Here is a 16,947-nt window from a genome sequence, read left to right on the forward strand (position 1 = left end):
TACACACACGCACAGCCCGCCATCCATACATTTAAGCGTGCATTCTTTCACCATACAAGCAGACCCAGGCAGCCATCCATACATTTAAGTGTGCACCCTTTCACCATACACTCACACACGCCATGGCGTTGAGGGGAGCCCTAACACTACAAAAAGAAATTACAACTATGCCGGTCTGGAAACAATGGTGCCGGTAAGCTTATCGGCACCGTTGTTTCCGGACTGGCATATTACAGCCCTGCGGGTGGTTGCCGTCAGGCCCAGCAGGTCACACCTGCCGGGCAGAATGGCACCCACCCATAGAGTTTTCACAGAAGCACTGGCACCATTATTAATGGTGGTCCCCATTCCCATAGAGTCCGAGGGAAATGGGGACTTACCATTTGCCGGTGCCTCAATTCCCGGACCGCCGGGGTTGTGATCCCCCGGTGTTACCGGGAAGTCAGGCACTAGTAAATCATTACGGGTCCGGCGGCAACAAAGGGCCTCATTACGGTTACCGCCAAACCCGTAATGAGGCCCACTGTTTCTTTATGAAGTCACTCTGACTTCATAAAGAAATTATTTCTGTTACAGAAATAATTTCTTTATGAATGCAGAGTAAATTCAAATGAAAAAAAAGATATATATTTCTTTTTTTTTCTCCAGTGGGGCCCCCTCCCAGGACATGTGCTGACGGACCCCCCGACCTGCGGGGGCTCCTGTTACGCCAGTGGGCCCAATTCTTCCCCTTCTTATAACCACAGTATCTTGACTGAGAAGTCAGGAATGGGACACGGACACAGAGCTTATGATTGGGGTCATAAACATTTATTAAATCAAAAAGGGGGTTGGAAAATGCCTCCCTAGCCCTAATTTAGGAGGAATTTTCCTACCTAAAAAAAAAAACTAAAGGGGTCTGTCCTTTGTCAAGATGTCCAAAGCAAAAATATGTCCTGTGTCTGAAATCCTATCCTGTCCTTCTAAAACTAACTCTAAGGTGCAAAGGCTATTGTCTCTGGTTTTCACAGTGCACAATGTTCAAATCCAACACAAGGTAGAAATCCAACCAAAAAGTCCAAAGTGGACAATGTTCACAGTTCCAGGGAATGGCTCCCTTCCCCAGATTCCTTTTTAGCAATATGAAAAGTTCGAACAAAGAGCAACTCAAACTTCTGGTAACCCGAGAGGATAACTCCCCCCCTCTTGGTGTGTTCAAAGTTCTAGGTGAAATGGCTTCCTGACCCAGGTTTCTCTTCACATTCAAGACAGTTCACAATCCTAAAGGCTTGTCTCCTCCTTGGGAATTCTCTTTTCACTGTATTATAATTTGGGCAAGTATCCCAGACTCGCAGGTCACCTGGTATACTCCCCTGCCAGGCTCTGTTCCACATTTACACTAATTCAAACTGTCAAGGGAATGATATTCCTTGAGGTTTTCCTCTTATTGTAGCTTATTACACACACTTGACTTTGCCTGGTATACTCTCCTGCCAGGACTTGCAGCCAGTTAATTTTCCTTTTATCCATGAAATGATATTTGCACAATGTTGACTTATCGAGCATTGTTTGCTAAAGTTTGTTTCAATATTTGCTTCTTCTCTCACACATTGGGTCTCTGCCCTTTTTCATAAACCCTTCAATTATACTTTGATTTCTCTCCTGCAATATGGGTTCCGCGACCCACTCATAACATGGTTCACAAATGTGTTAATCACTTCACATGCTTCACTTTGCGTTTCTCACGTTACTTTCATGAACCGGCACACACTTTCAGGCAACCCAGTAACCCGTCAGTCTTCATTGGGCTTACTGGGTACTTTAAGTGTCTCATGTTTCTCTGCCTTTCAATTTTCTGGCTCAGTGTGTGTTCCGTTAGACGCTGCGTCTGACATGTTTTTCTCTACTGTACCCGATTCCTGCTGTCTCGAATTTTCGGGTGGCAGGGTTTCTGCAATCCAGCTTGTTCTCCGCTGTATGGATTCACCTCCACACCGCTTCCCACAGCAGGCTTTCCATCAGTGTTCTGACCGGTGTCAGCACAGGTTCCAGCACTACTCAGCCTCTGCAGTTCTCGCCCCTGTCTGTCAGCTGTGGCAGATTTGAATTTCCCAGCATGATTGAACAACTTCCAAAGACTAAACCACTGTGTTGGTTTACCGGTTTTAGTCATCCTCATTACTCTGACCCTCTTTCTCATCTCAGTAGTTGTTACCATGTGGTTCCTTGTGCGATTTTGAGGAAGCTGATGTGGAACTCATTGGGAGTGATCACCACTACTCCTTGCCTCTTCCTCAGCTCAGTTATTGATATACTGTTCCTTGTGTGATATTGGGGAATACTTGAAGTAGACCTAGCAAGGGGTTGAGGGAGAGTGTTACAATATGCCATCAGGGCATGAGGAATGGAGGGAACATCCCCAAAAAGAAAGGGGGGCTGGGTGGAATGTGACTTTCTCCAATGATGTTGTCTCATCTCCCTGATGGTCACTTGCCCCCATGTGGTCTTCCCCCAGGGTCAGGTAGCGGCTGACGTCCATTTGCCACATGGGGAGAAGCTACCCCTGGAAAAGGAGTGATGACATCATCTGATTCAATACAGGACATATTTAATTGTTTTCTTCTTCTTGTTCTTCCTTGGTTTCTCTGCATGTTTGTCATTGGGAAGACTCTGCATATTCTCCTGCAGGTGGTCGCCCAAACTAAACCCCTTCAAAAGGCCTCCCCACGGCCGCTGTTTTTTGGTTATCTTCAGAATGTCAATGCCTGACATGTATGTATCCCCTCAATAACAAATGCTGCAGGAGAGCCCCAAATTATATTAGGTAATCCTTAAATCGTAATGCAACTTTATTCTTTTACAAATATTTGGTGCACACCACAAAAACCCTGAGGCACAATTTGGGCAACTATACGTAACAAGAAACACCTACGAAAACTTCCAAGGTACTGCACGCGCTCCAGTAGTCAAACGATGGTACATTCAATTCAAAATGTCCATTGAAGAAAAAAAAAGTTTTCATTAAAAAATACAAATGAAAAAAGTATGTCAAAATAAAGTTCTCTTATGAAACCCTTTAATATATCCAAGTATCCTCTTGAAATACAAACAAGGCAGATGTAAAGTTGCCAATTCATTTTCAGCTTAAAAAGTCGATCATCAGGGCGAATTCTGTTTTCAATATATCAAAGTAATAAACTCTTGATCTTGTCACTGGGAAACCTCTGTATTCACCTGGGCTGAAACCCCAGATTGTCTTATTTTTCTTTTTAATTGTGCAACTTATCCCCAGTATTACTAATACATGTTTCCAGACACAGCAGCCCCCATTGTCAAGGCTGATGCCCTGACCCGATTGAATGTCAATCAGAAGGTAATTGCACATGCCTTTTCATGGTGTCCAGAATAGGGGCAAACATTCTGACAATCATAAATAGCCTTGTGAAGGTCCTTAAAACCTTGTAACGCAGAGGTGTACAAGGAACAAGTTGCAGATCTAATGGACAATTGTGCCTCAGCATACACTTTCTTCATTGCCCCATCCGCTTTATCCCAGAGTCCTTTTCTGCAGCATCATCCGCCTTAGAATGTTCTGTAAGACTAGGCAGGATTTTATCCACCTGCACATTCTCAAACATAGAATTGGCCTCTCCTGTCAGAGGGTAAAGCTTTGAAAAGAATATTGGCATGGTAATCTTTCCTGGTTCTCTCCATTCCCTCAATATCTCCCTCTTAGTGTCCGAGGTTACAGGAGGTAAACCTCTTCCGGCTGTGTGTTTAAACTGTGGATTGTTTGAATCCTCAGAGGGCCATGTGACAGCAGTTATCTTGAAACCAGTACATTCTGCCACGAGCTACACCACTTCAATAACTATATGTCTAGTCAGGTATTTACCTCCTGTGAGAAATACAACTCACTGGAAGAGGGAAAAGATGACAAAGATGGAAATGAGGAAGGATTCTCTTCTTGTTCTGTCTTTTTCCCCCTCTTTCATCTTTTAAGAGTGTTACCGTTTATTTTACCTGCAGAGCTGACAAGTTATCCTTTTTATGTTTGCAAGTTTGCTCCTCTTTTTTATTTACCCCGAGGCGAATCAGAGTACATTACTTTCCCGGAAGAGCCCATGCTGCCAAAACAAGACATGAAGACATGACAGGGAGACGCCCGTCAAGTTACCGCATTTGCTGTTTTACCGCATCACTTCCTAATAGTGTGAGATGTTGCTAACTTGTTGACATGATGCATGCATGCTTGCACATGGTATTCACAATATTATAGGTTGAAACGATTAATTCTGTGGTGTGAAGGCAAGAGGACAGTATAAAGAGATGCCTTTTTCTCGTGGTGCGAGGTAATACATTTTCAAGCATATGGGTGCTGAAATGACTCCTTGATTTCGGGAATAAGGCGTGTTTAAAACGAATGTCAGAAACAAGGAAAGGGGGCGTTTAAAAAAATGCTGACGGGCATGGGCATCACCAGACAGAGTTGCCACCACCAGACCTGCAATGCCCCACCTCCCAGAAGATGTCCTGCCCTGTGGGGGAGCCAGCTACCATTGTCCCTTAAGTCCCACAATAAGGAAGTTCCAAGGCCCTGCCCGAGACCTAGCATACCTGTTGAAGACAGGAAACAAAATTAACTGAGAACTATGGGATTGAGGGGGCATTTATACCTCCTGGAGAGGTGGGGCAAGGAAAAGAAAAAGTTCTGTTGGTTCCCTGCATCAAGAGATGCAAGTGAAATATAAATCATTGGTATGCCGTACCACTGGTTCAAAGGCTTCAAGAAAAGCGTCGTTTGCCACTCCAAATATAGAATCAGCTCAGCCGGGACATTTAGCCCGATTCTTGGAATTATCTGCGCATAAAAAGCAGAATGGCGCGCAAATCTGCGTTTCACGCGCAAATATTTCCATGAATCAGGCTGTAAAGCACTGCTACTTTACCAAATCAGAGCCAGGCTTAGACGCACACAGCACCCGTGGCTCTGTAGCCTGAACACCTAAACAACCTCGTAAATACATTTCTTTTATCAGCAGTAGAGCCTTTCATATGCATGATGGAACATATCTAACAAACTGACCTCAAAAAGCACCAGTTACCTTGCAAATCTATGATGGTTAAAGTGAGCAACACAAAGCACCCTTTTAAAGATGTGGTTATCTCCATGATGTCTATTAGCTTGACATGTAGACAAAGTTGATTTAATGTTACTAATCAAAATGTTCTCAATATCATGAATAACAACTAGCAGGAGGTTTGTGGCAAAGAATCTCCATATCTATCAGAGTTTATTGCACACATTTTTATTAGAACACCCTAGTGGTGTTTTCAGTAATGTGATGCGGGCTATACAAACTGGTATAGCCTGCAGATTGATTACAGCCCGCAATTTTAATTGCAGGTGCGGACCTGTGGTCTCGCTGCTTCCCCGCCCATTGCAGGCTTTGAAGTGGCTGCCTTGGTGTCTGTCATTTTGGAAAGGAAAGAGTTAACTTGAAGAGTTAACATTCTGTTCCGTATTACAGGTTCTAAACCAACGTGTGCCACGTAGCAGTGCCCACTCATATGAAGCAGGAAGAAACGCTTTCCGTTAGCAAGGAAAGCGTTTCAAGTTGGTGCAAAGGAGAAGCTGAATGTTTTAGTAATGTGGAATGTGCCCTCTAGCATATTTCGCCACAATAAAGGAACGTGCAACCTTGCCCAGACGTCCTCTGTGCACCGTTGTTGGGGAATGAGTAATGGAGAAGAAGAACTTGAAAATGTAATGTGCATGCTAAGTTTATATGTTTGCAGATGCACGTTGGAAATGTTTTGCTACTTTATTTTTAAAATCAAAAAACACCTTAAGGATGTTTCATTACAACACTGGCCAGGCATACACACCTGATTTCTCCTAATTGCATACTCCTCAGACCCAATCACCTCCCACCAACCTTAAAAAAATAAATAAAAAAAACCACAACCAAGTCAAGGTGGCTGCAACATTTATATATCATTTGGTAATTTTGTCTACTGCAATGAAACATGTCTCATTTATTGTACTTTAATACAAAATTGAGGGTGTTCTAATAGCTTTATAGACCTACAGCTCACGCCGTACTGGGCGTTATGGCCCCTCATATTAACACGGTCTTTAGGGCCCATAACGCCCAGATAGCCTTCGCTGCAGGTCTAAAAAGCTATATTACGTGTCTGAAATCACTGAAAGTACAGCACGGTTAAATAGATTTATCAGGTTTGCATTATCTTGCATTCTGGGATGTATAGTTTACCATTCAGGATGTGAAAATTAAAGCCATGATGATATTCTTTAGGCTAACATGTTTCTATAAGGATTTACATGTCGTCATGTGGCTTTACTATGCAATGTGTGTATTTTGTAAGAAAACTCTATAGACGGTATTATTGTAGGCCTTGTAATCCAAAACCTAAATATTTGTACCACGTTTCAAATAGTGTGAACTAAATCACACTATTTGCCAAAATGACACCCTTGCAATGGGACAGATTTAATGAGTAGAAAGAAAATGGTGTACACTCCCACTTCTCTTTTAATGGACCCCAAAGCTGTCACCTAGAATTGCAGAGCTATAGCACTTGATTTGACAAGCAAACAATCTCAGCAGCCAGTCAGTCTGCTTACGTGATAATCTGTGGTACACTAACTGTGGCTGAGCCAACAATGTTCTCCTCTGTTGCTGCAAGCCAGAGAAGCTGATTGATTGGGCCATGCAGAGTACTACCCCACAGCAGAATGAGTGAAACCCTTTGCTATGTCCTGTTATACTATTTTATTACATCTTTAATAGCACGCCTGCTGCCATTTTCTCCCTTTCTAGGTACTTTGCAAGCAGTGGGGTAGAAGACTAATGCAATAGCTAAGTACCAGGGAGAGATTGCTTTGTTACAATGTTGATGAGTGCAGATCTGAAGACGCGGCTCTATGAGGTGTATGTTTCACATGTTTTACGAGTTGTCTGGAACAGCAGTTCATGTGCACTCCAGGTTTCGAAGGTACTGGTTTGTGTGGCTGTTTGTGGGTATGTCCGAGTGGTTCTTGAGCAGTGTGGGGAGTTGTGTTGGTACACCTGTGGTGGGCTAGTTTGGGATTTAGGGAAATTGTGTGTATTTATATGAGTTCAGATGGTGCATGTTCAATTGTGTAACCTGTGTTTTTTCAGTGCATATGTTTTGTGCCCCTATGTATTTTCTGCTAGGGTGGGAGGCAGAGTGATTTTGAAGTGGCTATTGTTACCATATCTTTCTCAAATCAATGGCAAACTTGATTGTATGGACACACCAAGCAAGAGTTGGAATTTGAGGCTTTCAAAGTGCAGTTTAAACAGCACAAAGAAAATTGCAGCCTTTTGCTTCAGTTTGTTTTTGACAGAGACTCACCGGGGAGTAAAGGACCAAACCAGTGGAACACCTCCCAAAGGCAACCAAGGAGCAGAGTGACTCGCCAGAACAGCCAAGGAACAGGGGTATGGCGACCATAGGGACACCTAACCACAGAGCTTTGCTTGTAGTTTTGCTTCAGTCCATTTTTATTTGTGGCTATTAAGTGGTGCTTAGAAGCTGAAATTATTGCACTGGAGTAAAGCTAGGAAGTAGAAGAAATACTAGGAGGGACACAGAATTTGAGGGTGTGGTTTAGTATCTACCAACCCATTGATTGGCTATGGTCATTTTGATCCCTACGGCCATTCCCACCCACTACTGGCTCACTCCTGCCCCGTCCAAAACACATCCTGCTGGGAGGTCAATGAGCTAGCTATATTAAGCATTAACATCAAACGTTGGGATGTCAGTGTTATTTCCAAGTAGTCTGCTGAGAGTTAAGAGTTAATGGCTTAATTGCAGCTGCAAAAGTGCTACAGGTTTAATAGAAAATGTCTAAAGCAAGTATGCCTTCAACCACTCGATATACGTTCCTTGCACTGAGGTCCCATGTAAACAAACATTGCTGAAGTCAACAGTTTTGGCATGTGTATATGTATTAGATGGACATTATGCCTAGATAAGGACACCATGTTCCAGCTATTGCATTTTATGGACAGTTGGTACCATTACGACAGTGCCTGGAAAATGCCTAGACAAAAGCCAAATCTGTTATTGCCTTTTATGGATTCAACCGAAGTGATTGTAGCCAGATGATTACAGGAAACTACAAAGAGTAGGTATTTTAAAAGGTATGGGTATAGTCCTGCTCAAAGTACTGAATTTCTGTTTTGCTTAATTACTGTAAAAGTATTCATTAAGCGAAAATTATACAGTTCTTTAAAAATGAACATTAAACGGACACCTGTCATGGATTAACCTCCTGTATTATTAATGTAGTATCTGGAGGTTAATTATTTTTACTGACATGTATAGAGCCCTGCACAGTTCACATTTTATTGCCAATCAAAATAGGTTTAAACTATATTTGTATGTTTTAGTGTAGATGAGGATTCAAGGATAACAGTAATACATATGTTATAAAGAGATTTGTGTCAAATTACTGCTTGTTCAATTTGCATACAGTTGTATCAAATATTTCTAATTCTGAATATGTTGTTTTGATATATCTGTCAGGGACGAATCTAGTACCATTAGTTTATTATTCCAGCCAATTTCTAGTCTGGCCACAATGCAAAAAGTGCCATTGAACATGGCGAACCAATTAAAAGGTCTGAACTGTCCCGTCCCGCCCCTCTGCCAACACTTTTAGGCAGAGTTTGTATGCAGTACCCTTTGGGACCACTACACACAACTAGGACTACAGGTTTAAGCAAAACCAAGCTTTGGTATAAGTCTGTACCACACAGTTTTTGGTAGCGAGCTGAGCAGCCAGGCTTATCTCAAGAGGGGATGTGAGCTTGTAAGGGTGTTACACAAAGGTCTACAATGACAAGTATTCAGATAGACACTTGTACTCAAGGTTTTGTGGTAAAAACACGTATTAAGTTATTACACAATCATTTATAAAGCATTCACTAAATGAGGCAACTAATATCACACACAAATTATACTGCAATACTGATTACAAAGCAGTTGAGCTCCCTTGAAGTTGGAGCAAAATAGCATTGAAGTAGGAGCAAAAAGACAGAAGTTAATAAAACGAAAATTGTAGTTACTCTAAAACAGTGCAAATAGTATAAGTTCACCAGAGGAGTTGATTCAATGCAATAGGTAGGCCAAAGTCAATGGGCTAGTGTCATGTATGAAGGAAAAAGGGTTCTGGTATTTAAAATGATCTTAGCCACGGTTCTTAGAAGTAGTTCACGGAAGAAAGGTTCATATGGCGAGTCACAAGCTGACTAGGCCTGCAAGTTGCCAAGTTCCATGAACTTTTGCGGTGGGAGGTAAGTTCTCTCAGTCAAGTTTTCACAGTACTTTATATTGAAGAAAAAGATGGAGCTGAAGACTTCTGTTCCTGGCGGTTCCTGCAGATCTCGCTGTTCCTGATCCTCAGTCGTGGGGACAAGAGGGAGGACGTTGGGGGGAGTCCTGCACTGCACGGGGATGGGTCACAAAAGCTGTCAAATTGGCAAATCTTTGATTTTGGTTGCTGTTCTTCAAGCACACAAGCTGGTGTCCTTCCCCCTGGTTAATCCCAACCAGCTCCGAAAATGGTATCCAGGTGGCTTACGAGTTGATTAGTCCTACCAATAGCCTTGAAGGGCTTCTCTGTCAAGATTAACTTGGAAATTCAGACCTGCAACAGGGCTCCACCGGGCAAACCAACGGTCCAGTAGTTGCAGCAGCCGTCCTCTTCCAGTTCGTCTTTGGTTCTTTAGTTCCAGTGGTCGACTCTGCCTTCCAAGCCAAGAGACTCACCTTTTAAATAGTTTTCTCCCATTCATTCCAGCCTAGCTGCCACTCACCCAGCAGGGTGGCTATCCTTGCCGGACAGCCAGCCAGCCAGCCAGCCAATCACGCCAGAGTGCATTTGGGTCTTCTAGGAGACTAAGCACAGGGAGTTTCGGGCACCTCCCTCACTTCCTGCCCACGCCAGACACTCAGGCGCCAGAGGCAGTCTTCAGACCTGAAGCCGCCTAAGGCATAGAAACAAAGGAACCAAACCTAGTTTGGCGCGCAGAGACACACTCTAGAAGGACCTTTCCAAAAAGAAATGGCAAAAAAGTAGAACCCGGGACCCGTTTAAACAAAGGAGGCTTAGGCGCCATCTTGAAAAATATGGCTCCTGCAATTTAACGCTACTGTTCGCGGTCCGAAAAAATCATGGTAGTTTGTTGTAAAACCATGTGCCATAAGCCATTTTGATAGTAAAGGGTAGCATTTGACTGCTACATGAGTTTCTAGACACGGGGGATACCCCCCCAGCAAGCTATTGTAAGAAAGAGAGTGCTGGGGCTTAGGAATTTAAAAAGACTAGTAAAGTCTATTTAACTTTACATTCTCTGGGAAACAGTTTATCCCATAGAAGTTATTTAAACCTTGGGACAACCTAGATAGACTTACTGCACTGAGGGTGCTGTGTAATACACATGAAAAGATGGTGCCTATGGAGTTGTCTAAAACTCCATAATCAAAGATCACGAGAGTAAAACACACATCAAAATACATGAGAGAGTGGGGAAAAAAGGCTCACACTCCCTACAGGTAAAAAAAAAAATCAAGTCTCAAAATCCAGCAAAGTTGCTGGGGGTCTCTAAGGTGAAGGGAGTTAGCACATTTATGAGAATTTTTCCTAACAAACACTTCCCTCCCTCACCCCCCTTATCTGTCCTGCCAGCCCACGCCCTCCTTTTTCAATGCAGCTAGGAGTACCACTAGATCCTTTTTTCCACTTCCACCACTAGATAAACCTCAACTATAAATACTGGGAAGAGGAAGAGTGCTCTGAGGTAATTTCCTTGCTACTGACACAAACCACCGCAATCTACACAAAACGAATTGCCACTGGAGTGAGTGCTGCAGACTTTAGTAACCCACAAGCATGTCTGTGTTTGCTCAATATAGAAGAAATGCAGCTCTTAAACCCATCGGAATGGGGACTTTATATTTTAATAATGTTCGCCGATGCAGAAAACGACCAACAGAAAACGAATTCAAAGACATTTTCGGCTTACTCTATTTGAATGTAAAGGTACAGTAATTGTTGGGACAAATCAAGCAAGCCGCAAAATTAAATACGTCTCTGGCATTCCCTTCTTATCAAGCGATCTGTTAACTCATATGGAAATTGACTGGACATCCTTGCATTCTATGGGCCGATGAAAACTCTGCCGTTTTTTTACCTGCAATATTGGAACAGACAGTCGCTTAAAAAAATAAAACCCTCCATGAATCTACGTGCAAACCTAAGGCACTACCCGCCCCTCACCTCTCTTAGCCACTCTATCGGTGTCTTTCAAATAAGCCCCATCTTATCTGTACCAACAGCACCGTACTGTCACTCTCTGATACCCCTTCAGATACCTCTGCACCACCTTACACCCAATTTCTTTCCATGCTAACCTTACAGGCTGCGACTGCTTCCCATCACCTGGCAACATTGCTTGGGTCACAAGCTACCCGTGTAATGATGACAATTGCACATGCGCAGTAATTTCCAAAACCTGCACCGGCGCAGAGACGACTACTTTTGTGTCACTGGAACATGCGCAATGAGAAAGGCGTTTCAGGATCCTCGGTGTTGCGTGAGCCCTGCCTATCACGGGCTTCCCGCCTACGAGATAGACGTCTGACGCCCGGTGTCGTTCCCTCAGTCATCCCGCCTCCTAGTGGGGATCTGTGAATGATTGGGATGGGAGTGCAGCGGGAAACTCGACACTAGGCGAGACTCTCAACACCGGGAGAGGCTCCTGCTGCAGTGCCGATCTGGAGGAAGGAGCACTTCGAGGAAGTAGGTAGAGACTATAGCTGTCTACATTTGAAAATCAAAACCCCTCAGAAGTATGCCCCGCCCACAGTCACACAAGACGCCGCCCTTTTGCACACGGCTCGGACTAAACACGCCAAAAAGGTTAACTCGGTAGCTGTCATTAGGAGCACGTTTGCTCTTTACATTTCATTAAATTGGCCATTCATGACCACCAAAATTGCAGACCACCAAAATTGCAGACGACAAATGCCACACGCCTGCCATAAAATCAACACACACAAAAAACCAAGAGAGGATCTTTTCTTCAAATAGTGTTTCTGAAAACTTTTAAATGTGTGCATGTTTTAAACTCGAAGAACCAATACAAAGGTTTTCCCTGGAACTTGCAATACCGAAATTGGATATTTCACCTTAGTTGATTTTTCATGAGGTTATATAGTGCAGTGGTGAGGTGTGCTCTGAGGCAGGGCCATCATAGAGCATAGCTCTCAACCATTTATGTCGCAAAGACGGGTGAAAACACCCGATTTTATTTTTGGCGGGTGAGAGTCCCATTGAAACGAATGGGCGTGCAGGAGGCTTGGCGGGTGAGTCAGCTGTTAACAAGGCAGGTGACACCCGCCAAAAGCGTGTGAGTTGAGAGCTATGCCATAGAGTGTGTCACACAGTTTCACTTGCCGACGAGCCAGAGGCTCTGGAGGAATCCACACGTCTCTGGCATCATGATATTCTGGATCTGGTTCAGGAGATGGGGGTCCATCTTCTCTGCTGGCATGCTTAAACTGTGAACTGTTTCTGGTTACTTCCTTTCCGGCATTGGCGGCGGTTACCATTGTCATTTTTACGGCAATGACTTGAAGGGGTGCCGGCGCAAACTGTGGGTCAGTTTTCTTATTCATGGTTTGTTGGACCCAGACTTCGCTCCTTTCTGGAACTCTTTAGGCCGCGCTCTTCTTCTTTCATCTGTTTCTGTTCTTGTCTTCTCCTTTCTCTCAGTGTCCCTCCTTAGAACTTATGGATCTGCTTTGGGCTGGCTTGCTGGGTTCCTGCCGATCCTGGTGCGGACCTAGTATTTCATCATTAGTTCCGCTGGGGTTCTGTTTGTGGCCTCATGGGGCGTGTTGCGATAGTCTCTTAGCATCCGCCATAGTGCCTGGTGTGGATCAGTGCCTTCAACACGGGCTCTCTGCAGTATCTTCTTGATTGAAGCCATGAATCTTTCTGCCATCCTGTTGGCCTGGGGCCAACGTGGTGTGATATTTTTTTTTATGGTGAATCCCACATGCTTTGCAAATATCCCAAATTTATGACCACTGACGGGTGGACCATTGTCCGATTTGATGGTGTCCGTGTCCGGGATTCCCCATTCGCTGATGACCTCGTCGAAGATGGCAGCTACCTGGGCAAAAGCTGTGGATTTCGCCGCCTTTACGATTGGGAACCTAGAGTGTTCGTCAATGAAGAGTAGCGGGTATTCGCCAGACTCATGGAGTCCGTAGAAGTCGACGGCGACTCTCTCCCGTGGGTGGTCTGGAATCTGTGTCGGTCGAAGTGGGTCTGGGGGTTCGGCCCTGGCCGTGGATTGGCAAGCTACACAGTTTTTCACCCACCGGTCCACCATAGCATCCAGGAACGGGAACCTGACGTGGCATCTGAGTTGCCTTTTGGTGTTGTCTGCCCCACGATGGCCTTTGTGAGCCGTCTTGATGTCTTCTGAGCGGAGGGTCGCTCGGATGACTTATCAGCATCCTTTCAGAAGAATTGACTTGTCCTGCACGGCCAGTTCTATGTGCACTTCGGCCAGCCTTTCGAGTTCGTCCTTGCAAACACCCGGATGCCGGAGCATGGCACGGCAGACTTTCCACCGTTGTTTTTGGTGAGGCTGATCGCCAGACGGGTCTGCCGCTGAGGCTAATGCTGCTGCCTCGAGGGAGATGGCCGGCGGTAGCGCGTTGGATGTGACGTAGCTGATGTATTCTGTGTCTCTGGGTCTGGGGACAGGCTTGCCTACTGGGTGTCTTGATAAGTAGTCCACTGGGTTATTTTCGCCACCTGGCTGATAATTTATCTGAAAATCGTACTCCTGGAGCCTGATGCCCCATCGCTCGATCCTCGGGGACATTTTCGTCCTGGGGTTTCCAAAGAGCGATAGTAAGGCTTGGTGATGAGGGTGAACCTCTTCCCTATTACAAAGTTGTGGAAGTGCTTGCACGCCCACACAGCGGCCAGGCTCTCTTTCTCAGCCTGTGAGTATGCTGATTCTGAGGGGGCCAGCGCTCTACTGGCATAAGCCACGATGTGCCTCGGGTGGGTATCTGTGCCACTAGTTTGAGCTAAAATGGCTCCCAGTCTTACCGGACTTGAGTCCACTACAATCTCTGTATGCCAGTCTGGGTCAAAGTATGCGAGTCTCCTGGCTTCCGCTAGCGTTGCTTGATGGAGTCAAACTCTGATTGGCATTCCTCGGACCACATGACCGGGACCGCCTTCTGCAGCAACTGCCCTAGTGGTTCTGTGATGGTGGCAAAGTGGGGGATGTACCTGGCACAATAGCCCGCCATTCCTAAGAATGACCTAACGTCTGCCACTTGGCTCGGTTTCTGCAAGTTAAATATGGTGTAAACTTTATCAGGGTCCGGCATCATGCCATCAACCGAAAAGATGTGCCTGAAAAACTTGTTTGGACTTGCTAAAACAGCACTTTTCCAGATTGAGTGTCAATCCTGCCTCTTGGATGGCAGTGCAGGTAGCTCTTAGGGCTGTATCGTGCTCTTGTGATTTCCCGAACACGAGAATGTCATCGCTGTAGTTGAGTGCCCCCATCGGCCTGATGACTTGTATGGCTTCATGGAAAATCTCGGCTGCCGATGAAATGCCAAAGTTTAGGCGTTTGTAATGTAAGAGCCTGTCGTGTGGCAAAGGTGGTAATACCCCTGGATTCAGGGTGAAGTTGAAGTTCCATTTGATGGTAGCCTTGATTGAGGTCAAGTTTGGAGAAGAGGACAGCTTTATTGAGTTGCACAATCATGTCCTCTATCCTTGGCCCGGATGTCGTTCCCGCTGGATGGCAGTGTTAGCCATTCTCATATCTATTCTCTTGTAAGTGAGGAGCCTATTTTGTTGGGTGCCTACCCCAGTGGACCTCAGCGCCCTCTCCTTGATGATTGCTGACTTAAAAATCACGGTCGCATGACTGAGTAACAACGGAGGTTCCTGGCTCCCTTACTCAGTTTGAATTCAAAATGCAAAAAACGGTGTTACTTTAGCTAGTATCATGCGCCCTTGTCATGGAGGAGAAAAAGAAAGACGAACATTGGAAATCTAAGAATTCAACTTATGAATTGTAAACCGAACTGATTAGGTAAGAAGAAATCTAAACCCCCATTTTTTGGTTTATTAAATTATAAAAATTATATCATATATGTCTTGCAAAGTGGAATAGGATATCGTCAACTAACCAATTTCTCATGTATGTTTTTCTCTTTTTTTTTTTCCTTTTAGTTTTTATTACCTGTTGCATTCTTTCTTTTGTCAACCATCCTTAACAATCGCACCCTACCCCCTCCCTCAATGGCCATCCTTTAACATATGTGCATAAAACTGTTTGTGTTTGATTTATAACATGTATACAATGATTATTCTTTTTTTCTTTTTACGTCTGTAATGAATATGACAATTCTGTTAATGGAATTTGATCAGCTCTGATTTGAAAAAGACGCAGACGTCGAAACACGTGTAATCTTAAAGGGCAATCTTTCAAATCAATGCACAATTAAAAGCTCAAAGCCTACAACTTGGAGAATAAGAGGCAGTGTTTGTCTTTCTTTTTCTCCTCCATGACAAGGGCGCATGATACTAGCTAAAGTAACAGTTTTTTGCATTCTCATATCTACGCAGAGTCGTAGGCGACCCCCTTCATTCGGCACGATGATGAGTGGTGAGACCCATGGGGTTGGGCCTGTGGCAGGTTCGATAATGTCGTCCTTCAGGAGTTGGTTAAGTTCATTGGACACAGCTGTTTGGAGGTGAAAGTCAACTCTGCGTGGGTGTTGGGGGACGGGGCGGATAGACAAGTCAATGTGTAGTTTGACAGGAGGGCCTTTCATTTTGGCCAGTCCCTTACATAGGAGCAGAAATTCTGTTGAAACTGTTTCCCTCGTGATGGTAGGTGCTATTGATGGATTGACTTCCATATTGTAGTTCCGTTCTTTCGTGTCAGGCTGTCATGATTCCTGCCCCTCATGTCACCAGCCCTCCAAGATGTCAGGCTGGAGCCAGGCCACGATCACCTAAATGGGCCTCTCCATCCCTCCAAAGACCCACTTGGAGTCAGACTTGGCGCTTGTGGCACCAGACTCATTCACTCCCATAGGATAACATTGGGGATTGGATTTGTAGTGCATTGATGGGGACAAGATGGATGCCCCCACATATTTCGGTTCCCAGAACTGCATGTGCGGTCTAGTCTTTTAGGTGTGGTTCAACCCTGAGGCCCCTGGGATACCCAGAGACTATTTAAGCCACACCCAGGCTGAGAAGCATGCTTTGTGTTTTCTGCACCTGCAGCGTGACACTCGCCATGTTCGGATCGGTCTCCAGTAGGCCTGGATCTCTCTTCTGCGCTCAGCTCCTACAAGAACACTGTTAGGAACAGCCTTACCTTGCAGCGCTTTGGCCCATCATTCATCGCTCCTCCTGTTCTTCGGCGGTGTCATTCCATCCCGGCACGCCACTTCCTAAGGAAAAGGGAAAAGAACAGAAAAAAGGCATTAGTAAGCATTCTGCAACTCTTCGCTTCATTTTAAACTGTACGAACTTCAAATGCTTACCTGAATCCCAGCCACTCTGGGGGAACTCGGTGTCTCCGGAACTTCAATCTGCAAGAGGGAAAAGACACTCCAGGTTAGCGTGGAAACATCTAGAGGTGCTGCATTCCACACTTACCCACTGCATTTGTTCTTCATAACCGGCATCCACGCTGAAAACGTCGCAGCACCTAAAAGATGCAGAAAAAGAACTTAGCTCTATGAAAATACGAAAGGGGTGCATGGCGCTCTCACTCCCTTCAGCGCTACTCATTTCAGCAGCACGCCGCCATCCCCGGACGCCGGCCATCATCTAAGGAACAA

The 16,947-nt window shown here is 44.8% G+C and overlaps 2 protein-coding genes across 17 annotated transcripts in view; one reads left to right on the top strand and one right to left on the bottom strand.

Annotated features, from left to right (window-relative positions):
* CEP19 (centrosomal protein 19) overlaps positions 1–11,582 on the bottom strand; it is a 179,427-nt gene extending 167,845 nt beyond the window's left edge. Inside the window, exon 1 of one of the 2 annotated variants that reach the window (XM_069618086.1) lies at positions 11,452–11,582. The gene's annotated coding sequence lies outside the window, so the exon portion shown is untranslated. The remainder of the gene's footprint in view (positions 1–11,451) is intronic. The other variant, XM_069618087.1, reaches the window with a different exon arrangement.
* Positions 1–16,947, top strand: part of PIGX (phosphatidylinositol glycan anchor biosynthesis class X) — a 650,935-nt gene that overhangs the window by 30,657 nt on the left and 603,331 nt on the right. For 3 of the 15 annotated variants that reach the window (XM_069618083.1, XM_069618084.1, XM_069618085.1), the window contains exon 1: positions 11,587–11,839. The exons of 6 other annotated variants lie outside the window; for them this stretch is intronic. The gene's annotated coding sequence lies outside the window, so the exon portion shown is untranslated. Of the gene's footprint in view, positions 1–11,581; positions 11,844–16,947 lie in introns of those variants that run through there. 6 more of the 15 variants (XM_069618076.1, XM_069618080.1, XM_069618082.1 and 3 more) reach the window with 5 other exon arrangements.

Source organism: Ambystoma mexicanum, chromosome 10, assembly GCF_040938575.1.
Source record: "Ambystoma mexicanum isolate Mex_15411 chromosome 10, UKY_AmexF1_1, whole genome shotgun sequence".
NCBI lineage: Eukaryota > Metazoa > Chordata > Amphibia > Caudata > Ambystomatidae > Ambystoma > Ambystoma mexicanum.